Here is an 18950-nt window from a genome sequence, read left to right on the forward strand (position 1 = left end):
TTATTCGAATTATTTTCCTTGAAACTTCAATACTGAAGAGTTATTTGGAGTGGGACGTTAAAATGGGACATCCTGTATATGTAAAGTCGTGGACTGCTTTTTTTCGATGCAGTTCGAGCGTAGCCGAATTGTGCAATAAGAAATCTTCTCAGTAGCCGGGCACACGTCATGTTGGTCATTCGTCGGTCATGTTTTGGTCTGATCTGACCAAAATTTTGATGTCAACATGTACATATGTTTACTATTTGAGTTGTTTGATTGGATTATCAGCTGTGTTCCAAACTGCATCAAAAACAAAAAAAAACAAACAACCTTATTGCCACGACTGTATGCATATATAATTGTAATATTGATATCAAAAACTTCTTCTCTAGTATTGCAGTTTTTTTTTATGGTAACGCTTACATATTACATTATAAAATTTGAATTTGAAATTGCTCGTCCTGAGGAAAGTCACTTTACAAGAACAAATTATGATAAATGCACGATAATACGTTTAATTTAAGAAAAGTGAAATGTATATTATTTTACCCAGACGCTGTTGGCAATAATCGCCACTTCAATAAGCCTAGCCGGACGGAGTTCCAGATGTGTATGCGCGACGCTTTGCGGGCGGCAAAACAACGCCATAGGATGAATATCCCTGAGCGACATACAGCCCGCAGGTTATGGGATGACGAGCAGGGCGAACCGCAGGGACAAAGCTATAGAAGCGCCTAATGAAAACAATTAAATACGTGTTTACATTTATTTAGATTGTAACGAGGCGCAGATGCACCTCGTTACTAACCGGCCCGACCGACCACCTGTCGGGCCGAAGAACGGTGCTTGCGCCACCCTAAATACAGAAACGATCGCGCAGCCGCTATCACGCGCCGCCGCTATCGCGCGCCGCGGCGATCACGCGCTGCCGCTAGCGCGCGCGGCCGCGATCACGCGCCGTCATCATGCCTCGCGCCGATAGGCGCGCTGCTCGATCGCCGCCGTATCAATCCTAGCGCGATCAACTATAAAAACGGCGGCGATCGAGCTTCTATCACCAGACCGATCCGTACCGCCGTTCTAGATAGACGCTGTATGCCGATAGCTAGAAGATCCGGACCGTTTCGCTCTGCTTTCCGTATTCCGACTACCCAGACCAGACCAGACCAGACCGATCCGTACCGCCGTTCTAGATAGACGCTCTATGCCGATAGCTAGAAGATCCGGACCGTTTCGCTCTGCTTCCGTATTCCGACTACCCGACCGGCGACTAAGCAAACGGGATTGTGCGTCCGCAGTCTCGATCGAGCGTACTCGATACTTGGCTCCCGGCTTCCTGGGTTCGTGCGTGCGCGTGCTCAGTCGAGCGTACTCGACAGTCTCTCGCCTTTACTCGCCGCCTTGAGTCAGGGGTTCGTCCATCGGCGAACTCCGTTGAGCGTACTCAGCCTTTAGGCGATCCGTCTAGCGACCAAGAACCCGGGACGGTGTGTCCGCCGTCTCCGCTGAGTGTCCGCAGCACTTGGTCGCTTTCCTCCGCGAACGTAGGGAAAAGGGAAGGTGCGTACGCCTTCTCTGTCGAGAGTCCTCGGCCCCGACGGACGAAATCATTTCGCGTACCCCGCGACTTACGTGCGTGCGTTCGACCGGGAATCGAAATCTCCGTTCCGGCGACCATTTTTACGCGAGCGATTTCGAAGCAAGTATTGGGCGATAATTGTTCGAGACGCCCAGCGTCCGCGAAGCGTGACCGATCACCGCGTCGTTACCGTCATTACCGTCTATACGCGTCGCGTAATAGGCCCCGCCTTCCGCACGGCCTATCCGTCTGTACGAGCGCTTGTACCGCTCATCGCACCGCACCGTACCGTACCGACGCGCCTTATAGACGCAACCCGCGACACCGCCTTCGGGGCCGAACTCTTGTATCACAATTAAGCATACAATAAAGCTAAGTTATTTCGATTGCCATTATCAAGTGTCTCGCTGCTTTACTCCTCCTCGAATCCGGACTCCGACGAGCGTTATCCGCGCGAAACGCGTAGCAGCGACCGAACCGCGGAGTTCGGCCGTTACAAGATAATTTCCTCATTATGTCAATAACCCAATAAGTTAGCAAGCACACGTCACTTTGACGTTCCAAATGTGGTCAGTTTGGACCAAAAAATGACAAAGCTGATAAAAAATAACGTTAAAAATGACGTATATTTTCTATCTGGGAAATTATTATTACTTTTTCTTTACTACTTTAATTCCTATTACTACTTAATCCTAATTCTGCTGTACTGTTTGGGTCTGAAATTATTCATCTAAAATTATTTTTATTTCTGTTACACCTTGTTTAAGTGGAGTAAGCGTTCCTACGTTTCATAATTTGGTTTACAGCACAAGAATATTACTTAATATATATACGACAGAACTCTTTTTACCGCATAAAAATTGAATAGACAGATAAAAATGATATTTTAAATAGACTTGAAACAGAATAGCAAAATTAAATGAAAGTGCCTGTTTTTATTATATCACTGATTATATTATACTTTATGTTATAGTGTATTTTCATATACGCTAGATGACACTTCTTGCAAGATGTCGTGGAGTCATTGACCTAAGAGAGAGAATAAGTATATATAACATAAGTATTACATGCGTGCATATGTATTGCACGCAATAATTACTTTGCCATTGTTTGAGATGACCGTTGTCACGATATGGTGTTAACATACGATTTGATAAAGGATATGCTGCATCAGCAACAAGATAATAATAATCTTGAAAATATTTGTAATCATTTTGGCATAATTAGACGTTTAATGTCGCTCATATGCTAAACTCTAGCGTCATGAATGCTGCCACAAATGCCAGTGAGAGGTCAATAAATTTTATGAAGTGTCACAAATTCCTTGTAGAACGATAGAATGGTATCCTTTCCTGTTAATAATGTTCCTGTTATTAATGTAACTTTGCGAATCTCTTATAGGAGCATTAATTTGAATATGGCATCCGTCAATAGCTCCAATTACACCCGGTAAACCAGCTATATTTTCAAATTCCCTCCGAGATTGGTCCATTTCAAAAGGTTCCGGCTATTTAATGTAATTATGTGCATTAGCGGTCAATGCTTTAGATACTTTTTGTACTGTTCTCCAAACAGTATCTTTAGATAAACCAAATCGATCAGCTATCGATCTAAAATCAAAGTATTAAAATAATTTATTACATACGTTAATTTCATCGCATTAATAAAACTTCTGATTGAATCAATTAAAATGTATTTTAATAAAAAAATTAATATCACTATTACTATTTTAGTCGAATCTTTAGATTTCGCCTCCTCACGATAAGCTAAACCATAAGCGAAACGGAGAATTGGTCGCAAAAATCGCCGAGAACAGAAGCTACCGCGATGCGTGGAAAGGAATGCGGTAAAGGTAATTGCTCAGTAGAAATTGATACGTACTCGAAGCATTCAACGATAACAGACAATGATATTTATTCTCGTGTAATAATCGTAACAAAACAAAGCGTAAGCGAACAAAGCCGTAAAGCAAAAGGCACAGCCCGAGCAAAGCAAGTCTCTAATGATGTCCGAGAAAAATATGTCCTTCAATCCTCGTGGCTGCTTTTAAATCTTCCTTTTCGAATAGTCCTCGCGGACTTCTCATTGGTTCATGTCGATGCTGATGAGCCTCCAGTTAAAGGCAATGAGTCGTCACATTATTCGCGACATGAATATCGATATGTTGTCAAAATACATGCTAATCCTAGACTCGCGAACAATAGCTAACATATTAGAATAACAGCTTCGGTCGTCAAGCCTCTTTGTCCGAGATTCTGTTTATGTTCCTTGAATCTACAGGCCCTACCTAATATTCCGCGGTCTAAACGGAGTTTTATCCGTTAACTGTTTACACTATCTTATTGTAAAGTAAAATATGTTTATGCACTGAATTATGTATTTGTTTTTATGTAATATTTATGAAATCAAATAACATCATATAATTCAAATCTTATTCAATTTAATATATAACTTATTAAATTATGAAATGTTTTAGGTGTTAAAATTATAATTACCTAAAACTTCTTGGTTCCCAGAAAACCATAACGATATAGCAATTTGTTTATCTGGAAGTATTTTATTACCACCTTCATCTAAATATAATAATGGCCTAAAATTTTGAACTAACTGTTCAAAGGTTTCCTTCTCTACCCGAAAATGAGTTTTTAATCTGTAAAAAACAAACATATTATATAAATTTAGATTACATATTTATCACTTTCTGTGATAATATTTCACAAATGTTTATCGTTAGCTTATTTGATCACTAGCAACAAGATAAACTGATACATAAACATTTTTTTTTATTTTATTTACTAGGTGCGCAACTAAGTTTCCCAGGTTTCACACATGGATGGCGCTAACGACACATGTAGTCGACATACATGTCTGAAGTTGTATTTTTTTATAGCTTGGACATCTCTTAACAATAATCAACACATATCGCAACGCAAAAATATTTTTTCTAACGACGAAGATGTCGAGTTTTGTGCCAAATAAACAGCATTTGCGGGAAGCTTTGCTTTTCTGCTTTAACTTGAAAAGAAGTGCAGCTCGCTAAGGTATTTCCAAACGTTTACATGTTTTTAGAAATGTTTTTAGAAATCATTACCATTTAACGAATATGTATTGTACTAACAACATCTTCATAGAAATTTTGAATCTTAATGCGCCATTTTCGTATGAATGCTAAATGTTCTTCATATTGCAATTTTCTTCAAAAAATAACATCCATACATCTATAAGATCCATTTTTATAATTTCCATTTTCCTTCCTGTATACATATACTAGATGCGCAACTAAGTTTCCGGGTTATTTGATCAATGAAAAATGGAAAATTTCAAGAGAAATACAAAAAATGGTTTATTCAAAGTATCGTCCCTCGCTAGCTACACATTTTTGCTGGCAATACATGAATACCGCGACGATAAAACGACGCGTCTTTGGACCGAAACCATTCATCCAATCAATTTTGCACTTCTTCGAAATTGGCCAAGTGTTGCCCAGTCAAGCCATGCGACCGGAACAAGTGATAATCGGAAGGGGCTAGGTCTGGCGAATACGGCGGGTGCGGTAGCAAATCCCATTTCAGCGTTTTGATGATGTCCTGGACGATGGAAGTGCGATGCCACGGAGCGTTGTTGTGCTGCAATATCACTCGTTCGTGTCTCGTGTCCCATTCTGGCCGTTTTTCGAGCAATGCATGGTTCAAATTGATCAGCTGTTGTTGGTAGCGATGCCCGTTGACAGTTTCGCCCGGTTTCAGCAGCTCATAGTACACGATTCCTTTCTGGTCCCACCAAATGCAGAGCATTGTCTTCTTTCCGAAGCGATTTGGCCGTGCCGTCGATGTTGATGCTTCGCCAGGTGAAAGCCACGATCTTTTGCGTTTGGGATTCTCGAAATATATCCACTTCTTATCGCTAGTAATAATTCGATGCAGGAAACTCTTTCTTTCATGCCGCAAAAGCAAAATTTCGGAAGTGGCTCTTCGATTTTCCATCTGTCTCTCAGTCAACTCATGCGGCACCCATTTTCCTTCCTTTTGAATTTTTCCCATAACATGTAAACGTTTGGAAATACCTTAGTGAGTCATGTTTAATGCCTCCGCAAGTTGATCTTATATTTGCGTATCATCTTCATCCAATAACGCTTACAGATCGGCGTCCTTCATTGTTTTTGGTCTTCCGGAGCGCTCCTTGTCCTCAGTGTCGAAATCGCCACTTCTGAAGCGTTTAAACCAATCTTCACAGGTAGTTTTCGATGGTGCATGTTCGTTGTAGGCCTCCTCAAGCAAATGACGTGCTTCAGCTGCACTTCTTTTCAAGTTAAAGCAGAAAAGCAAAGCTTCCCGCAAATGCTGTTTATTTGGCACAAAACTCGACATCTTCGTCGTTAGAAAAAATATTTTTGCGTTGCGATATGTGTTGGTTATTGTTAAGAGATGTCCAAGCTATAAAAAAAATACAACTTCAGACATGTATGTCGACTACATGTGTCGTTAGCGCCATCCATGTGTGAAACCTGGAAACTTAGTTGCGCACCTAGTAAATAAAATAAAAAAAAATGTTTATGTATCAGTTTATTTTGTTGCTAGTGATCAAATAAGCTAACGATAAACATTTTGGAAGCGCGCACCATTCAAATGTGGACAAAATTCAATTCTTTTACGAAAGCTCATAAAAATTTTCTAACATATCGTCTTTAATATTACTGACGACTTTTTTAATAGTTGCTACCAAATCTGGCATTTATCCATATACATAACACTAGAAAGTTGTCACGAGTTTTTGGAAGTTTTTGCAAAACAACATCATAACATCGTACTGTAGATGCTGCGCTGTGCGGTAGTTAAATATTATTAGGTTGCGTTATTTCTTTTTACTTATGCCATATTTTATAACTGTTTATGCATATTTTCTCATATTGTAAAATGAAAATTAATTAATATTAATGATATGATATACAATATATTACATGAAATAAAAATTTGAGTACAAGTCAAGGACCCTGCAGAATCCTTCTGAAAAATTGCTTTCGGCTAAATTTTTACAGATTTACTATATGTTAGTTCTTCGTATGTAAATCGAGAGTGATAATGGACTGGAAGTTTAGCAATGAACAGTTTAGCAATGAGCAGTGAGTTTTCGAAATATAGCGGTTCAAAACAAAGGCTTTCGTATACAAAGATATACAGGATGTTATAAAAGTCCCGGAAGAGCAGAATAACTCGAAAAATATGAGTCCTAGAAGAAATGCGAAGTACTTGGTTTTTATGATTTTTTCCTGGCTATCTGACGGTGACCTTGGATTTGACCTCGACAACGACCTTGAAGGTCATTTCAAGGTCAGGTCAATTTTTCTAAATAGGACTCCATACTTTTGACCCCAGAAATGAAAAGAGCGGAAAATTTTACGCTCGGACATGTGCTTGAACACTGCCAAATTTGACCTCTGAAGGTCACATAAAGGTCTAAGTTTATTTTAGGCTGAAAACGCGAATATCCTCGAAAATTCACCTGCTAGGGAGCAATGTTACGCATAAGAATAAGAATGTAGAGGTCAACGAGGGACATTCAGCCGTGACCTTGCCCTTATTCTCAAGGTCATGAGTTAAGATTATTATTAAGGTCAAACCGGACTTTTTTAGGACTGAAAATCCATACTTTTGACCTAAAAGTGTCAAGATTGAAAAATTTTACGTTCGGATATGACGTTTTCACGACATTGACGCCTTGACGTTGTTCTTAAGGTTATGTGTCAGTCATATCAAGGTCAATTAATTTTTTTAGGCTGGAAACACATACTTTTACCCCCCCTCTTATAATGTGAAGAGTGAGATTTTACGTTACGTACGAGGTCATACTCCGATTGTTGGTAATTCCTCAATACCGGGCGCCATTTTGGATCGGTCATCTTGAATTTGTAAAATCCAACGTCGGATTCGATTTCAGAAACGACTTCAAAAACTCCTTAAACGGGATCCAATTTTTGTTATTCTTAAATATCAGCCGCTATCTTGAATCAGCCATCTTGAATTTGTAAAATCCGACGTCGGATTCAGTTTTAGCGAGCTCAAAAATCCCAGGATCGGTATCCGAAAAATTTATTCGCCACCGATAAAGTGTATGCTTCAAGGTTTTTATTTGTCTCGATTCTATCAGTGTCAAACAGATAATAGATTGTTTTTGAGTTTTCATCGATTTAACAAGTTTTGATGTCATTCTAGTCCGTTTTGAATTATTATCATATTATTATTAACAATCAATGGTACATTACTTATTATTTTTATTTAAAGATAAAGAAACCGAATTTTTTATACCAAATTCTTGCAAATTTTTTGTTTTCAATTCCAAATGGCTTCTCTTACACAGCATGAGAGTTTCGCTATTGATGATGAGAGGATGGGGGGATAGACAAAGGTCATATAGTGAAGTGAGATTGCTGTTCAATGAAAACTTTTGTAATGAAGGCGAAGGTATTTCAATATCGAATGTGTTACGTCCTAGAGGAGGAACGCAACCTTTTCGTTCGCGAGTAAGGCGAACCTCGTTCGTACACGCGTGTCAGTGGACGGGTTAGGGACCCGACGGGTCCCTTTACTCGGGCACCGACGTGCGACGAGCGGTCCGTTTTTCGGTCAGGGACGCGAATCCCTTTACCGGGGATAAGACTATGAGTTGACTGTTGGAAGGGTATATGTGATTTTGAAATCAATTGGAAAAAAATGAAATATAAACAAATTTATTAAAATGAGTATAATAACAAAATGAATTACGGCGCGGTTTAATACAATTGATGAATGACTGTGTATGTGTATGTGTGTGTGTATGAGAAGTGAAAGAAGGAGGAAATAGTAAAAAAAAAAAAGGAAGGAATATGAGTAAAGAGTTAGTCGGGTGAGGGGGAGCGTGAGTGGTCGGGTGAATTTAAGGGAGTGGATAGTTCGGAGAAGGAAACTGGTGAATAAGATATCGAAGGGGTTGAAGGCGGGGACGCGTGTGTAGGAGAAGAAGGCGGAGTACCAGGGGAAAAACGAGGAAGAAGGTAAGGGGATAGGAGTGTAGGATCCGGGTGATAATCAGTTCCTAACGCTATATTAACTATGGCTCGGAGGTAGTGGATCTGAGACGTAAGTTGGTCTGGATCGCTAATATCAAAAACTGCCTCGAACGTTCGGAAAACGTGGTGGAGGGTTATTCCTATGTTGTAATAATGACCCACTAAAAACGGATTTCAATAATATGGGGAATTAATAAGATGGTGGTAGAAAAGGTAGAAGCAAAAAAAACAGAACTTACTGCTGACTCCTGTTATCCCGAAGGTGAGCAAAAAATAAAATTGTGGTTTGATAGCTCCTGCTCGGTAGGTTAAGTTGTGCTCGTCCACTCCCTTCCGGTTGTTCAATTATAACACAAACACTAATGGCTTTTGCTGATTTCTTTGAAGGTTTGCACAAACTCGGATATATGAATCGTAGATATATTATCTGAATGTCTGACTTGAAATCTAAATTCTGAATGTTCAAAACAGAATATCCGAGTGAGAGTGTGACTGCCTTTTTCAGAGTATAATTAGAAGTAGAAGTAGAAGTAGTGTGTCGCGGAGGCGGATTACCGCGGTTTTTATAGTGATAATCGGAGGCAAAAGCTATCAGGGTGGGTAGAGAGATGGCCTTTGAGGAAGGGGTGAATTGGTCTTAGTGGGAAAAAGTCTCAGCCATTAGCAAAGTTAAAAGACATCGTGGGAGGAGACAGTTAGTTTTTGGAGATATGAATATGGAAGGGCTAAAGGATGGAGCGTGGGTGTCTCATAGTTTTAGGTGGATATATGATTGGCTGAATGAATTAGGCGTGACAAGCGTGGAGGTGGTGGATTCTTGAGATAGAGAAATGTATACAAGTGGCCGACTGGAAAAAATCAAAATGCCGTAAATCAAAGGCTGAGATCAGATTTTACGACTATCAGTGAAGTAAGCTTTGTTGGTTGACTGATAGGGCACATATGGTTTTGGATTGGGAAGATGTAAGTTTCAAGTTTTAGAGCAGGAATGCTCTGTGTTGCTTTGTTTTACTGAAGGTTTGTTAGCGCGGAGTTTCAAATTTTTATGGCTAGGACTACAGACACACTTGGCGAACACTACCCAGATATAAACTTTAAACGAAGACGTAGATTTTTACAACAGGGCACTGTTTCCTGTTATGGAATTTTCCCGAATCGCCTTTCATTTGGCGCGACGGCTGTTCGCCAGATGGGTCTGTTTCCTAATTTATATTTATATATGTATATATTCCTATTATAGTTACATTAGGAGAATATAAATCCGCGAGAGGAAAGAATTTTTATTAATTAAATCTACAGGACGTAACAACTGTATCTCGCACCATCAGACGATTTGTAGGAACTGAGAGTAATAAAAACCGCCAAAAATCTGGGAGGCCAAGGTCCCAAACGACAGAAGAGCGACAATTTGAAGTAGCCCAATCATTTGTTGAAAATCCCAGATTGTCAATTAGAAAAGCATCTCAACAGCTTCAAATGAGTGTATTGTCAATTTCCAAAAATCTAAAGACCATTAAGTTCCACCCCTACAAAATTCATCTCCACCATGAGTTGAATGAGGATGATTTTGACCGCAGGGTGCAATTTTCAGAAGTTATGATGCAAAGAATTAATCAGCAACCGAACTTTTTGCGTAATATCGTTTTTTCAGACGAAGCGTCTTTTGAAATTACTGGTAAGGTAAACCGTCATAATTTTAGATATTGGGACAACGAAAATCCTCATTGGATGCTTGAAGCACATACGCAGCGACCTCAGAAATTGAATGTTTGGGCAGGTCCTTATGATAATCAAGTGTTTGGACCTTTTTTTATAAATGGGAATTTGAACTCAGAAACCTATCTGCAGCTTCTAACAGACCAAATTGTTCCATCAATACAGGAGATTGTTGGTGATAATTTTGATATTTGGTTCCAGCAAGATGGGGCACCGCCACATTATGGGCGCATTGTTCGGAACTATTTAAACGATACTTTCCCTAATCGATGGATAGGTAGAAGAGGAACAATCGAATGGCCACCGAGATCGCCCGACATTGCACCATTTAATATCTTTCTTTGGGGCTATATAAAAAATAAAGTTTATTTCACTAAACCTCGTAACTTGGATGAGCTTCAACAACGGATCATAGACGAATGTGCTGCAATACCTCCAGAAATGATAAGGAGTGCGACTGACAATTTGTACGTTCGTTTAGCACACTGTCAAACGGTCAATGGAGAACATTTTGAACATCTCTTGTAATCTCAGGCCGAGTTACAAGATGCTTTGCCTTCAGTGGCCGGGACTAACTGAACCTTGCCTTCAGTGGTCGGGTTTGAGACACCTTGCCTTCAGTGGTCGGGTTTGAGACACCTTGCCTTAAGTGGCCGGGTTCCGAAACGCTTTACTTTCAGTAGACTTCACGAACAGTGAAGTAACGTAAAACGCATAATTTTGAAAACAAGGTCAAGGTTGAAAACCATATTCGAATGTAAAATTTTTCAATCTTGACACTTTTAGGTCAAAAGTATGGATTTTCAGTCCTAAAAAAGTCCGGTTAATCTTAATAATAATCTTAACTCACGACCTTGAGAATAAGGACAAGGTCACGGCTGAATGTCCCTCGTTGACCTCTACATTCTTATTCTTATGCGTAACATTGCTCCCTAGCAGGTGCATTTTCGAAGATATTCGCGTTTTCAGCCTAAAACAAACTTAGACCTTTATGTGACCTTCAGAGGTCAAATTTGACAGTATTCAAGGACATGTCCGAACGTAAAATTTTCCACTCTTTTCATTTCTGGGGTCAAAAGTATGGAGTCCCATTTAAAAAAATTGACCTAACCTTGAAATGATCTTCAAGGTCATTGTCGAGGTCAAATCCAAGGTCACCGTCAGATAGCCAGGAAAAAATCATAAAAACCAAGTACTTCGCATTTTTTCTAGGACTCATATTTTTCGAGTTATTCTGCTCTTCCGGGACTTTTATAACACCCTATATATAGGGGGTGCGGCAAAAGTACCAGACCAGTGAAATATCTCGAAAATAAGATATTTTAAAACAAAATGTTTAATTTCAAGTCAAAGGTCAAGGTCACCTTTGAATACATTTTTTTATTCCCTGCAACTTTTATCGAAGAAGTTTCCTACGATAACAAATATTTCAAGATTTATCCAGCTATACCGTAACTTATGGAAGTGTAAAGTCTTATTCCGTCCAAGTTTTCAGCATTTTTATATGAAGTTATTTTTATAATTAAAATTCTACAATTAATTTTAAATTCTATCTTCATAGTTAATTTCTCTCAGAGACAAAGCGGAACAGTTAGAAACATTAAAATAAACGATAAAATGATATATATTGTATAATAATATAACAATAATATATAATAAATATGGTCTACCCATATAAACACTGGCCCACCTGTGGCCCACCCGCATGAATAGTTCTGGCGCTGTTTATGCTTGCGAGCACGATGTTATGTAAATATACATATCACAAATTGGTTTACTTGTCGCGACATCTTTCCAGGAATTGCGGCTTGATAATATCATAGAACATCGTTTTATTGAAGCAACTCGGTTTTTGAATAATCGTCTGCAATATAAAAACTGATTCGTTAATATGTCTGTATACGTTGTTGCTCCTATTACAGTGATTGTTTCCTAACTATGAATATAAAAAGATGATAATGATACGTTGCCGAGATAGATAATACGAGTCTGGAAGACTACATGTCTAGAAGACGACTGATTGCGAAAGGCCCACACAGGTTCTTTTTTCGAATGGCTGTGTCATCGGTATAAATGTCGCGTGGAAATCTCCGAGAGTGAATGCCGCGTTACTTTAGCAGATTAATAATAGACTAGCGTACTCTTGGTGTGTTAAAACGGATGTTATTGTCAGTACACCAAGCGGATGTAGTTTGTAATTAATTAATTCATTTATGAATAAATTAACAAACATGTAACGTGACCATGTTCTCTTTTTATTTTTATTCTGTCTTGGTCTGATTCGGATATACCAATAACCAATTTATTGCTTAACCAAACTCAAAATGAGAAAAAATAAGTATTCGTAAGCAAATAAAAACAATTGGAAAACTTTGAAAATTTTTCGTGCTTCAGAAATACACTTTTTGTCCCAAAAATAATCGGAATGGCTTTAGAAAAACAAAATAGTTAAGAAATCTTGATAAAAATCATGTTATTTATTCGAAATATTCTCCTTCAGCCAGAAATACAATGATTTGCACGTTCAAAAAGTGCATCAAATAACTTTTTTATGTCGCTGATTGAAATGGTGTTGAGATTAGAGGCATGCAAACCGCATTTTCACTCCCGCCCGATCTCGCTCATAAGGCGTAGTCTCGAGAGTCATGCTCCCGGGAATACGAAGCTCGAGACGGCGGGGACTCGTGAGTCCCGACTCCCACCTCCAAATTCTCTTTCTCTCTCTCGCGTGTGCGCGCAAGAGATTCTTTCTCTATCCGTCGCTCTTTCTCTTTCTCTCTCTCTCTTTTCTCTATGTATATGTGCGTATATGCAACATGTGTGTGTGCGTGCGCGCGCGTGTGCGTGTATGTGTGTGTGTGTGTGGAATATTGTTATATAGGGTGTCCCATTTAACCTGACAAAACGTAATATCTGGAAAACTACATGTCGGATCAAAAAAAGTGAGTAATGAAATTTGTTCGCCTCGAAGGGGGACATCCAATGATATCAAACTCGACCTCCTACCCCACTCCCGGAGGTGGGAGTGGGGGGGAAACTTTGAAATCTTAAATGGGAATCCCAATTTTTATTGCAGATTCGGATTCTACGCCACAAAATACGTAAGTTTCGTTCGAAACTTTTTTTTTTATTCGTGATAGATGGCGCTGTAATCGCAAAAAATTAGATTTTCTGCAATTCTCCAGAAATGATCATTGGATTGAAAAATAAAAAAATACCTGTTCAATATTTTTACAAATATTTTAAAAAAAACATAATAACAGTTATTCCCCCCTATCCCCTCGGGGTAGGGTGGGGTAGGGTAACGTTCAAATCTCAAATGAGAACCCATATTTTTCATTGCAGAATTAGATTTTACGTGAAGTTTTTATGGAAACAATTTTTTTCTTTCATGATAGATAGCGTTGACTTTTTCCGAGGAACTACTTTTAGCGTTACCCAGGAACAACGACGAGGACGTAGTAGCTTTCTGTTCCCTTCGGGGTGCTTGTTTTAGGTGAGTCCCCTCGCCTCTCACCATCGGGGTGCTTGTGTTAGGTGAGTCCCCTCGCCTCTCACCATCGGGGTGCTTGTGTTAGGTGAGTCCCCTCGCCTCTCACCATCGGGGTGCTTGTCTTAGGTGAGTCCCCTCGCCTCTCACCATTATGGTGCTTGATTCAGGTGAGCCCCTTCACCTTCCACCATTTAATTAAATTAAATGCTCAAAATGATGACCTTGAACTTCAATGCACTTGTTGATTCGTGCTTCAAATGCCTGTACGCATTTCATAAGTATGTCTGGTGTAATTGCGGCGCAAGCATCCCTTATTCGTTGCATCATGTTTTCGCGAGTAGTAGGTGTTTCTTTATAAACGGCATCTTTTAAGTAACCCCACAAGAAAAAAATCTGGGGAGGAATCTAAGGTCTGGCGATCTGGCTGGCCAGTTCACCGGTCCTCCTCTACCGATCCAGCGATTATTGTAATCCCGATCTAATACCTCACGTGCTACTAACGAATAATGTGCTGGACAACCATTATGTTGAAACCACATGTTTTGTCGCACTTGTAAGCTTAAGTCTTCGAGCAACTTTGATAGTTCTACTTCAAGAATGTTTCGGTATTCGTTACTATTCAAATTGCCGTCAATAAAATATGGTCCGATAAGTTTATCACCAATTATTCCACACCAAACATTAACCGACCAAGGACGCTGATGATTTACTTCACGAAATCCAGTGTGGGTTTTCTACACTCCAATAATGCATGTTATGGCGGTTAACTTTACCATGGTTTGTAAAAGTTGATTCATCAGAGAATAGCAACACGAGCAAAAAAGTTCGGCCTCATTTGTATTCTCTCGACCATTGACAAAACGTTAGTCTGTTTTGAAAGTCATCGCCAGTTAATTCCTGATGCAAGGACACATGATACGGATGAAATTTATGGAACTTCATAATTCTCCAAACACTCATACGAGGGATTCCTGATTGGTGGCGAAATTTCTCGGACGCTCGCATGTGGATTATGAGCTACTGCAGCTAGTACTGATATTTAATTATTTTCTTCACAAACAGTAGCTCTACGCGTTCTTTTCTTCAGTTGTATACTTCCATCAGTACAAAAACTGTGTAACAACTCTAACGAAAGAAGAATCGTGATCGTACTCTTTTAGGAAAACGCTCAGCATACAAATTGACAGCATCGTCAAAATTTCTCCTACATTCGCCATAAATGAAAATCATTTCAATTTTTTCTTGCACAGTTATATAATCCATGATGCAAAGTCAGAAGAGAATGATAGTGGCATGGAACACTCTTGTCGTGGCCTTCGCGCCTGATGCACTAAGGCCGGTTAGGTTTCGGGTTCGTTCGTGGTCTTAGGGATTGGGATCCCGAGCTTCGCTGGTCCAGGCGAGATAGAAGTAGTCGGTCGTATAAAAGAAGGTGGTTGTTTTATTTGTTCCTCCTTACACTTGCGTTTACGTACTAGCGTGGAAGGACGGACCCGGATTTATACGTAACTAACGAGACGCTCAGTTCTCGGTTCAGTCTTCCATCTATCTGCTCTTCTTTTTCGGCTCCAGTCTTATATATCCTGGTGCCTTTGGTATGACTGACACATATAACCTACTTTCGTGATCTCAGTCAGCAGAGTTGCAAGTTTATGTATTACAACTTTATAGTGTCAGCACTCTAACCGAATTGTGTAAGGCGTGCTTACTAACTAACTGCAGCGTAAGATGGAATAATTAGGACGCGGCTACAACACTCTTCAAAAATTGATTAAGCACCTCTCCTGATTAGAAAGGTAAGTGTCTAATAATGATCGTCTCTTAAGTTGTATGGGCGCGGGACGATGGAGAGATGCCATTAACAAATTAATTATGCAAAATCACCCCGATGGTGAGAGGCGAGGGACTCACCTAAAACAAGCACCCCGAAGGGAACGGAAAGCTACCACGTCCTCGTCGTTGTTCCTGGGTAACGCTAAAAGTAGTTCCTCGGAAAAAGTCAACGCTATCTATCACGAAAGAAAAAAATTGTTTCCATAAAAAACTTCACGTAAAATCTAATTCTGCAATGAAAAATGTGGGTTCTCATTTGAGATTTGAACGTTATCACCCACCCTACCTGAGGGGATGGGGGGGAATAACTGTTATTATGTTTTTTAAAAATATTTTTGAAAATATTGAACAGGTATTTTTTTATTTTTCAATCCAATGATCATTTCTGGAGAATTGCAGAAAATCTAATTTTTTGCGATTACAGCGCCATCTATCACGAATCAAAAAAAAGTTTCGAACGAAACTTACATATTTTGTGGCGCAGAATCCGAATCTGCAATAAAAAATGGGGGTTCCCATTTAAGATTTCAAAGTTTCCCCCCAACCCCACCCCCGAGAGTGGGGTGGGAGGTCGAGTTTGATATCATTGGATGTCCCCTTCGAGGCGAACAAATTTCATTACCCACTTTTTTTGATCGGACATATAGTTTTCCAGATATTACGTTTTTCAGGTTAAATGGGACACCCTGTGTCCATTTAACCTGATAAAACGTTATAAATTATTGTTATAAAATTGTTATAAATGTGTATAATGCATGTTTCTTTTATACAGTGTGTTATAAAAGTCCCGGAAGAGCAGAATAACTCGAAGAATATGAGTCCTAGAAAAAATGCGAAGTACTTGATTTTTATTATTTTTTCCTGACTATCTGTCGATGACCTTGGATTTGACCTCGACAATGAACTTGAAGGTTATTTCAAGGTCAGGTCAATTTTTTTAAATGGGTCCCATACTTTTGACCCCAGAAATGAAAAGAGCGGAAAAATTTTACGTTCGGTATGACCTTTAACACTGCCAAATTTGACCTCTGAAGGTCACATAAAGGTCTAAGCTTGTTTTAGGCTGAAAACGCGAATATCTTCGAGAATGCACCTGCTAGGGAGCAATGTTACGCATAAGAATAAGAATGTAGAGGTCAACGAGGGACATTCAGCCATGACCTTGCCCTTATTCCCAAGGCCATGAGTTAAGATTATTATTAAGGTCAACCGGACTTTTTTAGGACTGAAAATCCATACTTTTGACCTAAAAGTGTCAAGATTGAAAAATTTTACGTTCGGATATGACGTTTCCAACCTTGACCTGTCAAACACACTATCAAACGGTCAATGGGGAACATTTTGAACTTCTCTTGTGATCTTAGGCCGAGTTACAAGATGCTTTGCCTTCGGTGGTCGTGACTAACTGAACACCTTGCCTTCAGTGGTCGGGTTTGAGACACTTTGCCTTCAGTGGTCGGGTTTGAGACACCTTGCCTTCAGTGGTCGGGTTTGAGACACCTTGCCTTCAGTGGTCGGGTTTGAGACACCTTGCCTTAAGTGGCCGGGTTCCGAGACGCTTTACTTTCAGTAGACTTCACGAACAGTGAAGTAACGTAAAACGCATAATTTTGAAAACAAGGTCAAGGTTGAAAACCATATTCGAATGTAAAATTTTTCAATCTTGACACTTTTAGGTCAAAAGTATGGATTTTCAGTCCTAAAAAAGTCCGGTTAATCTTAATAATAATCTTAACTCACGACCTTGAGAATAAGGACAAGGTCACGGCTGAATGTCCCTCGTTGACCTCTACATTCTTATTCTTATGCGTAACATTGCTCCCTAGCAGGTGCATTTTCGAAGATATTCGCGTTTTTCAGCCTAAAACAAACTTAGACCTTTATGTGACCTTCAGAGGTCAAATTTGACAGTATTCAAGGACATGTCCGAACGTAAAATTTTCCACTCTTTTCATTTCTGGGGTCAAAAGTATGGAGTCCCATTTAAAAAAATTGACCTAACCTTGAAATGATCTTCAAGGTCATTGTCGAGGTCAAATCCAAGGTCACCGTCAGATAGCCAGGAAAAATCATAAAAACCAAGTACTTCGCATTTTTTCTAGGACTCATATTTTTCGAGTTATTCTGCTCTTCCGGGACTTTTATAACACCCTATATATTCTGGAAATATAAATAATAAAAACTGTAACATTGAATAAAATTTGTAACACTGCCTTTTATTTTATGCAATACTTTTTTTTTATATAAATAAAACAGTTTATAAGAAATACATAAAAAACTAAAATATATCTAAACTATAATTCTAAAAGATGACTAAAATATATTTAATTTATGTTACGTCCTGCGGACTCCTCACAATCTAGACTGCTTTTATAAATAAGGAAAATTGAATTTATTATTGCTTATTATATAGTCGGATGCGCTCAGACATATTACCACACGACGCGATCTTTGGAAGTTTCGATGCTCTGGAACTACTAACAATCTTAAACCAACTTCCATCTTTTTTTTTTGTTAACACAGAGGAAACCCATCATGGGTACCCTCCGCCTTCTGGGAGAGGCAGAGGGTTATGTGATACTCTTACTCACTAAAAACCTCTGCGGGATATCTACCAGTCGGACCGAGATGGGGGGAGCCAGGGGAACTGCGTCAGCATTCCTTCCCCGACACCCGGCCCAGGGCTCGTTTGTCGAGCCCCACGCCACGTGCCGCGCCCCCTTCTCCCTGAAGACAGGTTTCAGGGCGCGGCGCCCCAATCGGCTAAGCCGACCGGGTTGGCCTTGCGGTTACAATTATGGGAGAGAAGGGACATGCCTATCTTCCCTTCCCGCCCATTCGGATTACCCTACTCCGGGGGGGGCGGGGGAGCGTGGCCCTTTCCCAGAGGGCCTCGCTCCCCCCTTTCTACCCTCTACCGACGCGCGAGGGAATGCGGGCGGAGGTTCTCAGCCCCCTCCCGACGTCCCTCCTCCGCACGTCCGAAGTCGGCCCCGAGGCGACCGAGGGGGCAAGTCTCCGGAGAACCGTTCGCCGCTGCTCCTCGGCCGGCGCCACTCAGGGCCGCTACCACCTCCCGGGGGCGCCGCCTTCTACCCTCCGCAACCTGCGGTTGGGGTTAGGCTGGCGCTCCCACTCGGCGGCCTTCTTTGGGACATAACGTCCTTGCAGAAGGTAGCCGCCGCCTCCATGCCCTCCTCGCTCAGCTCCCGCACATGGCGCGAACCATGCGCGGAAGCGAGAGGTCCTCCATATTGCACCCCATTGTCCGGGCCAGGACCCGGCGCTCTTGGCTCCACGCCTCG

General features: G+C 40.4%; 1 pseudogene; it reads right to left on the reverse strand.

Annotated features, from left to right (window-relative positions):
- Positions 1-2550: 2550 nt before the first annotated feature.
- On the reverse strand, positions 2551-4684 carry LOC112589694 (putative nuclease HARBI1; annotated as a pseudogene).
- Between the last annotated feature and the right edge of the window lie 14266 nt (positions 4685-18950).

The sequence above is a fragment of the Harpegnathos saltator genome, unplaced genomic scaffold, assembly GCF_003227715.2.
Source record: "Harpegnathos saltator strain DR-91 unplaced genomic scaffold, Hsal_v8.6 scaffold586, whole genome shotgun sequence".
Classification (NCBI taxonomy): Eukaryota; Metazoa; Arthropoda; class Insecta; order Hymenoptera; family Formicidae; genus Harpegnathos; species Harpegnathos saltator.